An 11,539-nucleotide genomic window follows, 5' to 3' on the forward strand; every position below is an offset into this window, starting at 1 on the left:
GACTTTCACTTTTGCTACTTAGAAGTCTCCTGTCCCATTAAAGAGACAACCACCTTTTAGAAGAGAAAGGGGGTGTAAATCAAGACAATTAGAGGGACCACATACACCCCAATTGCTTCTAATAGTGTCGGCTTGGCATCAAATGGGATCCCTGTGAACATGTGGAGTAATGTCTTAGTCAGGGTTTCTATCCTGCACAGACATCATGACCAAGGAACAAGTTGGGGAGTAAAGGTTTTATTCAGCTTACACTCTCACATTGCTGTTCATCACCAAAGAAGTCAGGACTAGAACTCACACAGGGAAAGAAGCAGAAGCTGATGCAGAGACCATGGAGAGATGTTACTTACTGGCTTGCTCAGATTGCTTTCTTATAGATGCCAAGACTACCAGCCCAGGGATGGCACCATCCACGAGGTGCCTTCCCCCCTTGATCACTAGTTGAGAAAATGCCTTACAGCCGGATTTAATAGAGGCATTTTCTCAAGGGAGGCTCCTTTCTCTGTAATAATTCCAACTTGTGTTCAGTTGACATACAAAACCAGCTAGTACAACTAATATAGGAAGTATCATAAGGTATATAAGGTAAACCTCCATATTCCAAGTATGAGGTTATAGGACAATATGAGGTAGTTTTTGGCAAATATTACAGTTGGTGCAAGCAGGCAGTGCTCCCAGGGATAGGAAGTCCCACAAAAGTGTGCATTTGAGGGACCCTTGGACAGCAAGGCAGGGGTGAACATGGTATGCTTGGTGGATCCTTTGGGGATTTGTAAACAGTAAGGGGAACATGAAGTTCTATGCCTAACACGATGCCATAGGTTAGATTACCATGACAGCTCCCCATGGTCATATTATGTAGTTGGATACAAGGATCAATGAAGCAGACTTTGATGGTAAAACAGAGAGTTTTCGCCATGGGCTAGGTGCCTTCTAATCATCATCCTGTAGTAGTGACAAAGTCCATGAAGTGCAAACCCAAACTCACATTAGAAGAGAAAAAAACAGGGTATGCTGGAAAGTTAACTGCCACAGGCAAAAGAATAGGGTGCAGGGGCACCAAAGCCCAGAGCTCATCAGCCCTTCCAGGCTGAAGAAAAATTGATAAACATAGTATGTATATTACATCTCCCAATCCTAGTCCTCTTCTGGCTCCTTTTCCCCCTGGTGTGTGATCAGTCAAACATCTCTCAAAGATACCCATATTGGTGCAGCTGCATCCTGGGGGAAAAAACAAGCATAACCTCAGCCCTTTGTAAGAAGCAGAGAGGGTGATGGCCATTGAGAGGTTATTTGGTGCTTTCATCTAACCAATGGGAGAGGCAAATATGGCCAATGTTTGTAAGCAGGTCTCCGCCCTTTCTCATGTAAAATTTACAAGAAATAGGACCTCCAGAAATGCTAGGTGTGGTTCTCTTTTGAATTCTGAGGAGGTGACCCAAGCAGTGCTTCCTTCAAGGAGTGATTTGCTATTTCTACAATTGCTTGGCTTTGAGGACAGTAGGGTATGCTAAAGGAGTGACTGATCTCCATAACAAGAAAGGTGCTGAACTGCTGAACCACTAAGATTAATAAGCAGGCCCATTGTCAGTCTGGAGTGCACAAGGCATTCCCATCACCAGCATTGCTGATTTCATGGTCTTAATAGCATGGGAGGCCTCTTCACCTGATATGGCCACTGCATATATGAAGGCAGAGCAATGAACGCATGTATATACTTAAGACTCCCAAAACCTAGGTAATGGCTGAGATCCATTTGCCAGATTGCACTGGAGAGTGGACCTCTAGGGTTAACTCTTGATCTACCAAGAGCCCCCAGTGGTACAAGAGGTGCATACATTGTACAAGATGTTTGCAGTGTGACATAGGCAATTTAGGTAAGAGTGTTTGCAAATTCCAAAGGGAAAGGGGAAATTTCTGGTGCTAACATTCTGACTTGTTCTGGGAATTCTATGTCTATAGCCATAATCAGGGTATCAGTTCTCTCATTTCCTTCTGCTAATATACCAGACAATTTAAAATGTGATCTTATATGTGAGATACACTGGGGATGTGACCTATTCTCAAGAACCTTCTGGATAGATCACATGCAGACATGTATTGGGCTGTTTTTCTCTTTAATATAGGAGAAGAGGGTATGAACAACTTGTACTGCATATTGGCTCCCTGACAAAATATTAACTGGCTACTTTTGGCAACACTCAAAATTTTTCAGAAGTCCAAATAATTCACATAGTTTCACTGAGCCAGGATTAGGGAGAAAGTGAGTTGTGTACTTTTCCCTCAAGTTGTTGTATAAGAACCTGATATCTGGATTTACTAGCATCCGAAAACACTATAGTTGCCTTGGAAATGGGGCGAGAGCAAGATATGTTATGGATTTTAGTTGTAATTTCCTACTGGTACAAAGCAGTAAGATTCTTGTCTGGTGATATGTGATTATCCAATGAGCCTGTGAATTCTGACACCATTTCTTGAAAGCTGATGAAATCTACCCATAATAATTGAGAATATCATAAGGAGAATGGTAAAATTATTTTGTCTTATTTCCTGTCATAAGTTCTCCTTGCCAAGCCTCTCATCTTAAAGGCAAAGCAGAAGGCAATCTCAAACTTTGAAATAACCTCCTGTAAATCAGAGTGCTCCTGGAGCACCCATGTGGGGAGCCCATTCTGCCAAAACACTACTAGCACCTCCCTCAAGGGACCACACAATTACAGCCAAGAGGGGTTTTCCTGTATCATGCCTTTCCAGAATTGATACAGAAAGGAGTGCCTTAATTTTTTGTAGTAGGTTGCAAGACTCAAATGTTAGTTTAACCCTGGCTGAGGGGCTGCTAGGCCCCTTCAAGAAAGAAAAGAGGTGCCTCATCTCCTGTTCTGGAATAGGCAGGAATGTTGAAGTCAATTAACATTTCCACATAATTGTCATAGTTCTATAAGTGAGTATGATTCTTTTGCCACAATGGAGAAGGTCAGGGGCTTTATCTTGCCAGAAATAGAAAAGCCCAGGAAGGCATATGGAGGAATTCTCTGAATCTTTTTGTGAGCAACCTTCAAGTTTGAGATTTTATAAGTTAAGCAACAATTCAGAGGACTCCCTTTCAAGATCAGGCAGGCAAGGGTTTACAAGCATAATATCATCCATGAACTGAACTACAAGGAAATCTCTGGGGACTCACTATATAACTTCAGCCAAATAAAGCTTACAAGTGGTCAGACTGTATTTCATGCCCTGAGGCAAAGCTGTCCACTGATATCTTTTAACTGGTTTATTCACATTAGGCTCCCATACTATCAAGGTAAAATAGCATCTATCCTGAGGAGAAAGAGGGATCTGGAAATAAAATCCTTAATATCTAGGATCATTGTATAGTACCTGGGTGGCATAGCACTAGGATCAAGCAGTCCTGCTTGAGTGATTCCCCATATGTTTATTAATGGCTCTCACATCCTATAGAAGCCCTGACTTTTTTTAATGACAAAAATGGGAGAATTTTATCTGCTGGTTGAGGGTTCCAAATGACCCAAAGATAATTATTTCAAGGCTAGTTCCTTGAGAGCAGAAAGTTTAGGTTCCAAATAAGGCAGTTCCAAAACAGGCCAACAGTATAGGTTCAAGAACCTGATGGCAATTGGGGCTGGGTGGGCAGTGGCCATTAGAATTGGGGGTAATCCCTGACTTTGTGACCCTTGCAGTCCAGTTGTATAATGTCATCAAAAAAGCCACGATCATCAATAACAAGGACAGCACCCATGTCTTCCAAAATAACTCTTCCCGAAAGGTTGCAGAGAACATCAGCTACAAGAGATGTAAAAGATCCTTGATTGCCATTCAAGTTCTGCCAACAAACAGGTCTGATAGTCATTTTGGTGGCCAATTAGCCTCCAAACCTCAAAAGGTTCATTTTTTGCTGTAATAGTGACATTTGCCTTTGTCAACCTACCCTTTAACAGGTATACCCTGATTACATTCATTATCAGTGAGTGAGGAAACAGACAAGTTTCAAAAGACTCCTGGCCAAGCAGGAGTCCCTCTTACTGGAGGGGATGAGGAGTACCCCTTTTGCAGTTTAAATTGTCTTCCTGCTTTTGAGAACAACAATCCTTAGCCCAATGGGAACCTTTGTTACAACAAGGGCATCTGGTCTTGTGCCTAGTTGAGGGGCAGTCCTATCTGAGATAATTGTGCTTGCCACAGCCCCAACAGGTGCTATAAGGGGGCTCTTCAGGAGGAGGGTGTATCCTTTCTTCACATTCTATGACTAAGGAGTAAATGGAGGCAGTTAAGGCTGCAATGGAACCCACACCATGGTCCAAATCATGAGTGGCAAAAACCCATCTATGGATATCGTAATTCCTTATGGCTGCCACTGCATTGTAAGTGGGGGAATTAAGGCCTAGCCCCTATGCAAGCTGCTTGATGAGTATGTTGCTGATTGGGCCAGCATCAAACCAGCTGTCCACTGCCTCAGTCACATGGAACAGGAAGTCCACGAAGGACTCCCCAAACTCCTGGATAAGGTTTCAAAAGTAAGCAGAGGGGTCTTGACAGCTGCAAGCCCTAAAGGCCTTAAAAGCAAAATCAGCATGATTAAAGTAAGCACGCAGTCTGATAGTGGCCTGAGTGACAGGGTTAATGTATGCCCTATGGCCAGTAAGTATATCAAAAGTAATATTAAGGTTATATTCCAAGTTAATCCTAGGCTGATTTCCTAGTGAAGTCATGATATGTAGACCTCCAATTACAAAATAAGGGGTTCAAGTACCACTTCAAGGAAATTATACTAATCATAATAGGACTAGAGAAGCATTGCCCATTGCTTTAGTACTTATTCAAAATAAAGAGAATTTGGGTCAGAATCATTGGCAGTTTTTCTGATTAGTGTCAAGTCTACCAGAGAAATAGAAAGCCAGGGCCTAATTACCTCATCAGGTCAAGGTTGACAGGGAAAGCCTCTTGATATACCTAAGGAGATTGAGGCTTCTGGAGGAGAGGCAGTTTAGCAGGACAGATGGACTTCACAGGAGTGATCACAGCAGGGGTGTCCTCATGAAGGCAAAGTCCCCCTAGATCATGCCAGGGGTAAGCTGGGAGTACCTCTGATGGCACCAGAGCATAAGAGCTAGTGAGTGAGAGACCTGGGACAGCAGGGCTACAGGATGTCTTGAAGCCTGATGGCCTGAGGGATGAAATATCCTCATCACTGACATCATCCTATTTGCCTGGAGAAAGTGGAACAGGGTCAGTAAGGGAAAGGTGAATATCAGCATGACAGTGTTTATTATAGGCAGTCACGACTTCCTCTAGGCAAGAATTCTTAAGACTGGTGATGACTGTAAAGAGGGTGGGAACAAAGAACAAGGGAGGGGTAATCCCAGGCTTAACCTCATGCTTGTGAACAAGGAAGAGAACACACATCCAGAGGTCAGGGTCTCACATGATCTCCACTAATATCCAGAGGGCCAAAATAGCGAACTCCTCCCAAAATTGGTCCTAGTAATTAGTCTTAACTTTGAGAGCACTCATAACCAGAAGGATTTTTAGTGCCCTAAACTGGAGTTCCTTGATGGTGGAGGGGGAGCAACCCATAAAAACCAGTGAAAAGGAAACAAATGATGAAAAGATATGATGACAGATGTCTCGTACTAAGCAGGGGACTCCCTCAGGTATAGCTCAAAGTCTGTATGACTGTGCCATGTACCCAGGATAGAAAAGGTGCTCGGGAGCCTACCAGCACCCAGTGAGGTACTGGGATGAATCCAAACCAAAAGTGAAAATGAATAGCTCACAGAGATGAGCATTCAAAGATAAGATAATCACAGACTCATCCTCGGACCAAAAACAAAAGTGAAAGTACAATGGCTGCCTGGGCAAGCTGACAAAGACAAACACTGTGCTCACCCTCAAACTGACACTGAAAATACAAGTCAGCAGGATGAACACTCAGAAATGAAAAGAAGACAGAAATGAGGACCATGCGTTCACCCTTGCAGGACCCATAGCATAAAACACTAAGGGGTGAACTCACTGACCAAACAACCGAAGGTGGCAAGACAGCAGAGAAGAGTGGATAAGGTCAAGCCACGAGCACAGTCCCTGAAGCAACAGGCAAAAGTGAGCCCCCAGAAGAGGAGGTCAGCAAACAGCCACAAAACAAGGAAGATGAAGTAGTTCACAGACTACGCTGGGTGCCAGATATTGTCTTTGCTCAGGACTGCCTACCTGCCCTTGGAGGTTAGAGATGAGGAGATGTTGAATCAACAGCACAGTCTCCAGGAGCAGGTGAGAACTCTGCAGCAGGCTCATATGAACCTGGTGCAAGCTCCTTTAATACCCTCCACTCAAGTCCCACTGGTGGGCTAGCAAGCATTTCTTTCAAACAGCTGTTCTTGATTTTTGCACTGTCTGTGTCAGCAATTCTTGGTTTCTCAGACAATCTTCAATTAGTTCCTCCTGCAAGAGTTGCCTTTGTAGCTGCTCAGCCCCCCAGTGCTTATGCAGAGCTAGTCACCTCCATTCCTCCTACAAGTACCAGCAACAAACAGCCACAAAACAAGGAAGATGAAGTAGTTCACAGACCCTGTACCCAGGACTGTCTGATGACTTACCCTACTTGCCCAAACCTCAGTTTTCTGTAAGGTCAGAAAGAGCTCTTAACTGCCAAGCCACCTCTTCAGACATGGGGTCTTCCAAATAGCCCTTATTGATGAAAACACTCAACTGAAGAGGATGCATCTCATTATTGCAGCATCCTGTGGTTAAAAAGAGCCGTAGGATCAGGAAGGAACATATCTAAGATGATGAATGTATATGCTAGTTTCTGGATGTATGTCTAATGTAGATCATCACCTACAGAGATATTTTGACTAGTTATATTGCCAAGCCTGTGACTTAGTATACAACAAGTCTTCAGAGTGACACACTTGTGGAAATGGCTTTGATTTTTTCAGCATCTGTAGCAGATTTTATCCTTGTCTCATCTTTGTTCCATACCTGGCCAATTACTTACAAGTCAATTTGCCTAATGCATATCATGTGAAATGCCATTGTGTGGATAAATAGTATAATGTAATGTGTTTTAAAATTGTTTCTTATAATGCATCACCATAGATTATAGTTAAATTTTAGTCTCTAAGTAAAGGGAATTATTTCCTGTTAGCTAGTATATTTTCTGTTCCAACAAATTGCTAACTCAGATTAGTAAGAAGTGCATTGTATTGTATGTTACAGGAATAGATTCTTTCTATGCTCTTCTTAAATAAGTTACATTTCTTGGTGTAAGCGAAAAAAGCAAGTTAACAATAAAAACATTTGGTTTTAGGTTTTCAGATATTAATAAACAAAGGTAGAAATATAAGGAGTTTTTCTTTATTAGCAACAGGTAGATGGGATTTTTTTTCTTAAGAAAAAGAGAAATTTGTTTTTTATATCTTACATACAGAAAACATCTGGTGAGAGGTTGTCTCGCAAAATAGGTAAACAGTGTCAAACTAATGACTCCATTATTGAATTTCAATTGAAGCAAAGAACATTTGGTGAAGTTGTCCACAGTGGAAGGAATTCTTTGAAGGACTGAGATAATGTGGTAAATGTGTTTTAATGTCTGAAGGTTTAATACAGGAATGGGTCTTGAGAAAGTCAACAAATGGATGTTAGCAATCCATTAAGCTTTTTTCAGCATTAAAGGAAGTTTAAGCATCAGTACTTCCTTGGATATTCAAAAGTGTATATTAATTCAGCACTGAAGTATTTATGAATATATAGCAATATTCTTTATGATGTTGAAAACATGGTTTTGTTTCAGATCTATATTCTTGATATAAAGTTAAGCACTATTGATTTGTATGGCTCTTACAGAAAATGCTCTTCTTTGTGATGTCCATAGATAGCTGAGTATTTAGAGAGCAGGTAAATAGACAGAAAACACTCCTAAGTATCTTAAATAATTTCCCAATGAAAAAGTCTGTGGTCCACAACACTTTAGCATAATTATTATTTAATATAAAATTTAATGCTAAAATTAAGCATTATTTGATTTTCTGTGCTAGAATGATATAGTTGAACTATCTAGGTAGACTACAGCCAGTGTTTGCAAACTATGAAGTGTGGCTATTGTTTATCTGATTTAACGTGCCCAGCTCATTCCAGTAGATTTTCATTTTGTATTATGCCTTATTTATTTTTTAAAGAAGTGGTCAGTAGACTCGGTTTTGAATTGTCATAGGTTTTTAGTTCTGAGGATCTTTGAGGGATAAACAGCATACCCAAGCCAAAGCAATTCCTAGAGTCAGATATGGTCACACAAACATGGAACATGTCTTCTTTGGCAACATTGTATAAAGCTTTATCCTAGAAGAACCTGAAGTTTTAATTCATATTTAAAGCAAAATATTATCTGTAGGACTTTACTATCTTGTTATTTCATATTTTACCTTTCTTTTCTATTACATGGTTTTTTTTTTTACAACCAACAACCATTGTTCATACTTCAAATCTGAATACATTGAATGTAAGTTGGTGATGTCAGGTAGTTTTGGGGACTATAATATAATTATATTATATCCTCTTCTCCTTCTTTCCTCTGAATCTTCCCATGTGTCTTAATTAGGGTCTTACTGCTGTGATCAGACACCATGACCAATGTAAGTTTTATAAAGGACAACATTTAATTGGGGCTGGTTTATAGATTCAGAGGTTCAGTCCATTATCATCAAGGTGGGAGCATGGCAACATATCAGCATCCAGGCAGGCATGGTGTAGGAGGGGCTGAGTTCTCCATCTTCAGCCAAAGGTAGCCAGGAGCAGACTGAGCATTCCCAGGCAGCCAAGAGGAGGGTCTCCAAGCCCACCCCCACAGTGACACACTTCCTCCAACAAGGACGCACCTCCTAATAGTGCCACTCCCTGGGCCAAGCATATGAAAACCATCACACCATATTCTCACTTCCTTGCTTCTTTTTCAAATTCATGGTCTCTTTCTTTAATTGTTTATGTGTTTATGTGGTATATGTTTATACATCCTCTCTCTCTCTCTCTCTTTCTCACCCCCCCCGTGTGTGTGTGTGTGTGTGTGTGTGTGTGTGTGTGTGTGCTACATTGCTGAAATGACCACTGAGGACATCATTTAGAAGGAATTTTAAGCATTTTTGACTCAATACACAGTGTATTATACTTAGAAACGATTGGATGTCTCTGTGAAAAGGAATTTATGAAGTACAATGTTGGAAAATTGTTATTTATATACACATTTACTCATTTAATTGGGATAAAAATCTATTAAATAAATTACATTTCCTTCACCCACCAAAAAAAGTTATGATGTCTCAATAACTTGACAAGTATGTAACTAATTGCCAATGGTGTTTTAAAAACATTTAGTTTATCAAATAGAAAATTCTACTCTGTTGGTATACTGTATTTTTCTGTTGTTTTCCTTGCTACTGCCAAAATGTCTACATCTTCCTTACTTATTGCTATATTCTAGTAAAGCTGAATGTGTGTGCTATTTTGGCTTAGGAACCTGCTTGATTTAAGGATTGTAAATATGTACCTAACCATTTTAACTGTCAGGGAATCCATGCCATTGATTTTCTGGTTAACCAGCAGAGTAAGAAGGGGGTGTGATTTATACAGCTTATTTTGCAGCTTTACTTTTTTTTTTAAAGCAAATGCATTCATTTTATATGCATTTAATAAGCAAAAGACCAAAGATTCAAGCTAGATTATTTGATATCATCCTGAAAAGACATCAAACAGCAGAGATTTATTAATATTTTCTCATTAAATCACAGATGGCTTGATTCTGCACAAAGGAAAGGTCTGCAATCTGTGTCAGATCAGACTTGGCTGAACGATGAAGTCATTCACAGTTGCCAACAAACATTAATAATATGGCTCCCAAGAGTGGAATTGCAGTTATCTCTGTGTTCACCTGTGAAAAGGCTTGCAGCTCAGGCATAGAAGATCAGAATTGCTGCAGTGGTGCTCAAAGGATGAGCTCAAAATCGTTTAGAAGGAGACAAAAGAAAAATATTGATTTTTGAGATATTTTTATGTGTTATTACTTGGTAAAACACAATCTTTTTGGACAATCAATAATTGAGATACTGAGAAGTTAAATTAATTTGTTATTCTTCCACATGTCTATCCAAATACATATTTTTCTCTTTGAAGATGACTGATTGGTAATGCAAAGTAAATGTTTAATAAATTGATTAAATAAACCATTAGATAACATAGAAAGGTACCAAATGTGATGTTTGAAACATTTAATGTTAACCTTCAAAATAATTTTGTTTAAAGCCTTGATATAAGCAGTAAAAAATAAGTTGTTTTTCACTTTTCAGGTTATAAAAAGCATGAAAATGAAATTACCAGTTATCCCAGAGTTTTACTTGTAATGAATCATGGATGATATAATTTACCAAAGCTCTGCTGGCTCTTCATAAATCAAATTTTATAAAGATGTGGGAAATCAAAGGGTAGTTTGAGACCTGTAAATATTTTCCTCAAAAATACCTGACTTTTACTTAGCCACATACATGCCTGTATCACAACATACCACAATATGGCAGAAAGAAAACAGAAGTTTTTCTTAATACACATGCTCGTTCCACTTTCTGCCTTCTGTCCACCAGTCCATGCACTTCTGCACAGCCCAGTTACAAAGAAGGATGTGTCAAGGTTGAATGATTACCTAATATTCTTTAGCTCATTCCATTCTACCTTGACTTTTTGTATTCCATTTATCCTTTTTTCATTATTAATCACTCTGTCTGTACTGGTCCCATTTAAGCAGTTATAATTATCTATTCAAAAGAGTTACTAAGAGCCTTTTCCCTAGAGATAGAGTATCCAATAGAATAGTCAAAAACGTAGTGTACAAGGGGGAGTGAAAACTGATATTTTATAATAAAACAGATTTAAAATGAATTAAAAATTAGTTCATGTTTTTACATTTAAAATACTTAAAAGTGTTCTTTGATTTTGAGCCAAAACAATTTATTGTATGTACTCATCATTTATGGCGCTTTCATATAGAAAGTTTTTATGAAAGTATGTAATGTGATTTGAGCATGTTGACCGTAACTTGCTTTTCATCCTTCACACCTTCTGTATGCCTCCATTTTTCCCCTAGTAGTAGCTTTTCTTTTACTTTCGTGTCATATAGGCATGCACAATTTCATGTTTAGATAAATTACAGGACACACAAATGAGAGAAAATACACAATGCTTACTTCACAGACAGTTTTAAATTTTTAATTTTTTAAAAATTTCTAAATTTTATTTGATATAATAATTTCTATTTGCATCAGTTTTCTGCAAAAGCTATAACTTTACTTTATGGCTGAAAAAAATTCCATATGTACTACACTGTCTTTCCCAGTCTTGTGTTTTGGACTCCTTATGTAGTGGAGTAACTTTACTGTTGTGCTTAGAGCTACAGTGAACATGGGTGTCTGTATCTCTATGAAAAACCCAGGAGTGGCACAGCTGACTAATATGTTTGCTTGATGTTCAGTTATTTTAAAGACCC

The 11,539-nt window shown here is 39.3% G+C and overlaps 1 long non-coding RNA gene across 2 annotated transcripts; it reads left to right on the forward strand.

Annotated features, from left to right (window-relative positions):
- Positions 1-5,702: 5,702 nt before the first annotated feature.
- LOC120096706 (uncharacterized) lies at positions 5,703-10,942 on the forward strand. Of its 2 annotated transcripts, XR_015637213.1 has the most exons (3): positions 5,703-6,285; positions 7,325-7,384; positions 9,795-10,942. It is a non-coding gene; the product is annotated as an uncharacterized LOC120096706 (long non-coding RNA). The 2 variants fall into 2 exon arrangements; XR_015637212.1 differs by lacking the exon at positions 7,325-7,384 and having other exon boundaries at positions 5,707-6,285.
- Positions 10,943-11,539: the final 597 nt, after the last annotated feature.

This window comes from Rattus norvegicus, chromosome 14 (assembly GCF_021556685.1).
Source record: "Rattus norvegicus strain SHRSP/BbbUtx chromosome 14, alternate assembly SHRSP_T2T, whole genome shotgun sequence".
Lineage (NCBI taxonomy): Eukaryota > Metazoa > Chordata > Mammalia > Rodentia > Muridae > Rattus > Rattus norvegicus.